Source organism: Lynx canadensis, chromosome D1 (genome assembly GCF_007474595.2).
Source record: "Lynx canadensis isolate LIC74 chromosome D1, mLynCan4.pri.v2, whole genome shotgun sequence".
Taxonomy (NCBI): Eukaryota; Metazoa; Chordata; class Mammalia; order Carnivora; family Felidae; genus Lynx; species Lynx canadensis.
Genome location: NC_044312.2, coordinates 103,831,508 through 103,837,507, shown reverse-complemented (window position 1 = coordinate 103,837,507; position 6,000 = coordinate 103,831,508).

The following is a 6,000-nucleotide window of genomic DNA, read 5'->3' as shown; positions in this document are numbered from 1 at the left end:
TTAGTGCCATTTTCTATTGCAAGCCTTCCTCATCAGTGAAAAAAAGTATCAGTTCACATACAATCATGATAATTTGTATTAGCACAAAAACATCCAATTATTTTGGTTCCGTGCATTACTTAACCCACCCTTGTACAACATTTTTGTCTTCCTCCACATTACAGAGAACTAGAAGCTTGAACTTTCGGTGTTAGGTTTTTCCTTTATGGTGACAGACATTTCAGAATTAAAATCATCCAATGTCAATCATTAGTGCCAAGATAACCCTTTCAGAGCAACATTTTCCTCTTTGAAGTCTTCTTTCATGAAAGTCTACTACTTTTTCATGCTTCTATGTTTAAGAATAAAAAGACTGTTTTGAGAAGTGTCTCCTCTGGTATTCTCCCCTTCCTCTGACAAAGTTTTCCAAAGGACCCTTGAAAAGCCCTCAGCTTTTGATCCTGGGTGCCCTCTCAAGAGTTTTGAGATATTTTACTGAATTAAATTATGTAGCCATCAGTGAACATTTGGTTTTCTGATTGGCTTTTAATCACAGGGGCTGGGTAGGTTGACTTGTGTGTCTTAACTTCATATTTTCAATACGACTTTTCTGTCCTGTATTGGTTTCCTATTGTTGTTGGGAAATCAAAGTGTCAGCAAGGTCAGTACCTTCTGGAGTTTGGAGGGGAGAATCCATTTTCTGGTCTTTTCCAGCTTGAATAAGCTGCCCTCATGCCTTGGCTGTGGTCCGGCATCCCTTTGCTCCCACTATTTCTGTTTTCCCCCTGTACCCTTCATCTCTTTCCATGTCCCTCTCACAAGGACACTTGTCAGTAAACTCAGAACCTACTTGGGTAAGTCAGGATAGTCTTCCCATCTCAAGATCTTTATTTGATCACATCAGCAAAGTCCTTATTACAATATAATTTAACATTTGAAGCTTCTAGGCATTAGGAGCTGCTATCATTGGGGGTCACTATCCAGTCTACCATATATGAGTGTCAGGTTTATGTTACTCTATGAGCAAAGTCACCACATACGTTCAGAACTCATATGTTCTCAGTCAGAGACTGACTAGCATTTGTATATCTTAGGTCCATATTCATGGGAGAACTTACTCTAGTTTGAACCCTGTGTCTATCAAAAATTCTATCAACTATGACTTAGAGGTCAAGGCCATGTACAAACATTGATATGCAGGGCCCATTCATATAAGGGATTTGGGGATGAAGGCACCACAGATAATGTTTACTTAAATCTAAGTAAAAAAGAACCAACATCTTCATCTTGAAAATGCCCTTAGTGCTTGAAAATAGATGCCCACCCAGGTTGGTAAAAAATGATAGAGTCACACATTAACAATAGACAAAGGCCTTAACAGCCCTGTGACTCCATGAGCAGCATTCTCTGAGCAGAGATAGGCTTCCAGCCACCCTACCTATACACTAAGGTAACACCTTAGGAATTCAGATTCCTTCTGGACACCACTTGTCCTGCCCTAATTTACACTCCAGGACTGACTGGGTCCTTCCTTGTAATCGATCTCTGTGGCAGCCACAACTCATCTTGGCTGTAGAACAGAAAGTAGAAAGCTCTTATTCAAGACAGTGTCAAAGGAATCAGAGACACAATAAAATGAGGGAGAAAGGGCACATGCTAATAATAGCTTATATCTAGATCCTACTTAACAGGTTCCAGGCTGCATTCTACGTGCTTGGCACACTTTAACTCATTTGGAGCTCACAACTGCTCTGAGAGGCAGGCGTGGTTACTGCAGAAGAGAAAAGCAGGGGGCGCCTGGGTGGCTCAGTTGGTTAAGTGTTCGCAGTTCACGTGATCAAGCCCCACGTTGGGCTCTGCACTGATAGCATGGAGCCTGCTTGGGATTCTCTCTCTCTCCCTCTCTCTCTCTCTGCCCCTCCCCCCCCTCCCTCTCTCTCTCAAAACTAAAAAAAAAATTAAAAAAAAAAAGAAGAAGAGAAAACCACACTAGAGAGTGTTACATCTTTGTCTAAGGCTCAGGCCACCCAACTATAATAGCCAATTCACGAACTGAATTCAGTTAGTGTGACTCCCAAGCTGGTACTCTTAACCTCTCGGCTATCACCTATGACAAATGGCTAAGGCTTAATAAACATTGACAAATAAGCTGACATATGGATTCCTGTCTGCTGTCTGTTTTCTTATCTGTAATTGGAAAGTATGCAGTGGCCTTAAATATAGTCACAATGTTAACCATCACCACTACCTACACCAAAATTTTTCATCATCTTCATCACGAGCTCTGGACCCATTAAACAATAACATCCCATTTCCTTGTCCCCCAGCTCCTGGTAAACTTTATTCTACTTTTAGTCTTTATTAATTTGCCTGTTCTAGATACCACATATAAGTGGGATTGTACAACATCTGTCCTTCTGTGTCTGGCTTATTTTACTTAACAATGCTCTCAAAGTCTATGCATGTTGTAGCATCCATCAAAACTTCATTCCTTTTATGCCTATATGATATTCCATTGTATGTATATACCACATTTTGTTTATCATTCATCTGTTGATGGTTATTTATTTGGGTTGTTTGCACCTTTTGGCCATTGTGACTCATGCTGCTATGAACATGGGTGTTACAAATTATCTGTTTGAATTCCTGCTTTCAGTTCTTTGGGGTATATAACAAATGGCTAAGACTTAATAAACACCGACAAATGAGCTGAGGTATGGGTTCATACTAGAAGTGAAACTGCTGGATCTTCAGTAGTTCTGTTTAACTTTTTCCCTTAGTTTTTTTGAGATATAATTAACTCACAGTACCATATAAGTTTAGGGTGTGTAGAAAATGAATGACTTACCTATATTGTGAAATGATTACCACAGTAAGTTTTAGTAACATCCATCATCTCACAGAGATACAAAAAGAAAAAGGTAAAGAAAAGGATGTAATTTTTCTTGTGATGAGAAATTTTAGTGTTTACTATCTTAACAACTTTCTCCTATACCATACAGTGGTGTTAGCTATAGTTTTAGTGAAAATCTCTATCACAATTTATGTGATGGCCAAGCTCCAAAGCCCGTGCACACAGTGAAAATGGCCCATTATTAAAAATCCCCTTGAATGGACAAACCCAGGGTTAAGGCATTTATAGGACAGTTTCAGGAAATTCAACATTACTTGGAAATTAGAAAATAATTGGAGGAAAAGATGTTGGGAAGAACAGGCAACCATGAGAGAAGAGATGATTCTCATGGAAAGAATGGAAGGAGTTTGTTTCAAGAGATGGAAGGAAATCAGCTCCCAGAGTTGACATGGAAATAGCAGTATTGAGGAGAGTTCTAGTCAGACCAGTGGGTTTTAGACATATTTACGAGCCCTGGGCTAGTACTTTAAATCCCTTCTTTGGGGCGCCTGGGTGGCGCAGTCGGTTAAGCGTCCGACTTCAGCCAGGTCACGATCTCGCGGTCCGGGAGTTCGAGCCCCGCGTCAGGCTCTGGGCTGATGGCTCAGAGCCTGGAGCCTGTTTCCGATTCTGTGTCTCCCTCTCTCTCTGCCCCTCCCCAGTTCATGCTCTGTCTCTCTCTGTCCCAAAAATAAATAAAAACGTTGAAAAAAAATTAAAAAAAATAAATAAATAAATCCCTTCTGTGTCTCAATTTTCTCAGATGTGAAATGGGAATCAGCCTCCTCCAGACATTGTTTGCTCAGCACAGTGCCTAGTACATAACAAGCACTCAATGCACTATTATTAGTGCAAATGTTTCAAGTTTTTTTTTTTAAAACAAATACCTGTTGCATGCCTACTATGTGCCAAGCAGTGTTTTAGGGTCTCTGGACTTAAGAGTGGACACACTGCCTCCATGAACAGAGCCTTTTCTCTTTAATCTCCTCACATTCATTTTGTTTGAAATCCTGGCTCTGTGACCTAATGGACAAGGACAGGTCTGGATCCATAGATGTGGAGTGAGGGAGAAGTGACAGTTACTTCACACCTCCCCTGCTCTATTCTCCACATCATACAGGAGATGAAAGATCATTTAAATTTCTACACCAACACCTACCACATCTTCATCAGGGCATCCTGGAAAGTCCAGTAAATCCTGGATTCTCACAGGGTTGTCATCTGAAACAAACTTCCAAATGCAGGGTAACCAGATGGATGGATGAAGAAGAGTCCTCCAGCTCCATCTTGGGTTTTGCTCAAATTGTGGATTGTGAGTGGATTGCCACCTGCCATAGACTGTAAAGGCTGACAGTGTGTGGAGCTTAATGTTGAGATATAACTACAACAAAAAAGTAGGACATGCATTTTAAAGTATGTATGTTGCTCATTAAATTGCACAGTAATTTGGCATAAACATTAATTTGTATACATGAAAATAGTGAGGATTATGTCAGTAGAGCAGACCAACCACTTGTGGGCCAAGGTTTCAGAAAGTGTATGCTGGGTGGGGCGCCTGGGTGGCTCAGTCAGTTAAGCATCCGACTCTTGGTTTCTGCTCAGGTCATGATCTCAGAGGTTTGTGGGTTCAAGCCCTGTACCAGGTCCACACTGACAGCACGGAACCTGCTTGGGATTCTCTCTCTCCTTCTCCCTCTCTCTACCCATACACCACTTGCTCATTCTGTCTCTTTCTCTCAAAACAAATAAATAAAAACTTAAAAAAAAAGTGTATGCTGGGAGATGGGAGAAGTTGAGGCCCCTCAAGAAGCCTCCTCCTCTTTCCTACTAGTTTTGTTTTACAAGCTGGCCAGAGGGACCTAATATTCAAAAGCACAAAATGACTGAGAGTATAGGGACTCCAGGAAGAAAATCAAAATGGATAGGTTTTGTGGGTTTTCTGTGTCTGATCATCTCTTTCTCTAATAACAGAAGCCAAATGAAACCAACAAACCAACAAAGCAACAAAATCTGCCCCAAAGAACATTGAAAGCCATAGTTAAAAGTGGCAGCTGGTGAGAAGAGAAGGATTGGGGGGAGAGGTGCAGGTGAGTCAATTAGCGAAATACAAACAGCTGGTCTGTATCTCAGTCTGCTGTAAGAGTGTGATGTATATAGCTTGCATTCCTAACACCTAGCACAAAAGGGATTTGAGATAAGTAGGAAACACTTGGAATATGGACACAGTGCACCATGAAGGAATAGACAGAAATTATTTCTGAGAAAGTAGCAGGAGAAAGGGAGAGGATGGTTTCCCAGAGGATGAGTTAGGAGAAGAGCACTGAAAGGGATAATACCAAAGAAAACAAAAATATTTTGAATTTTTGCCACTACTAGTCCTGTCTTAGTGTACTGAACACCTTTCCACCTATACACATACTTAACTGTCTTTATTAAGACAAGAAGAGAGGCAAAGAACAAATAGATGTGTATTTGAGGTGTGATGGATAGTCGTAAGCAGTTATAGTAAGTTGGCAGAATTGGACTGAACTTTGTCTTTAAGTTTCAAGATAGGCTAAAACTAAACTCTTGGCCCATAAAAAGATGTACGGGTATGTGGGATAGGAGACAGAGAAGGACCTGAAATTAATGCCTAGCCTACATTTCTTCTCTTTTTGAGGGTCAGTATGGCAGGGATTAAGATCCAGTATATTACATGCAGGACATCTGGCAGAATGAGCCAGAATCCAAGTGTTCTTTCTTCACGTCTGTATGATATGGTTCTCATTTGAAAATTTTTCTTTGCAGAGCAGACATGGACTTCAAAATGTCTTTGCTAATGGTCTCCCATGCAGGGTTGGTGAATAGTAACTGAAAATTTGGTCAGAATGAATGGAGTCTGAGTATTAACTAGTGCTGAATCCAGTGCTTTCTGTTCTAGTGAGAGATACGCATCTCCTGGAGTGCAACACAGCAGTCCTGAGAAGGGAGAATGGCTTTTACCCATCCAGTATCCACCTTCATAGTTTCTCAGGGCAGGTCACAGGACACATGGTGAAACACTTCATTCAGCAAGGCATCCCATTTTATGGACATGAGGCAGAGGAAGTTGAACAAACCCTAAGGATCGTAAAACACTCAGGTTTCTG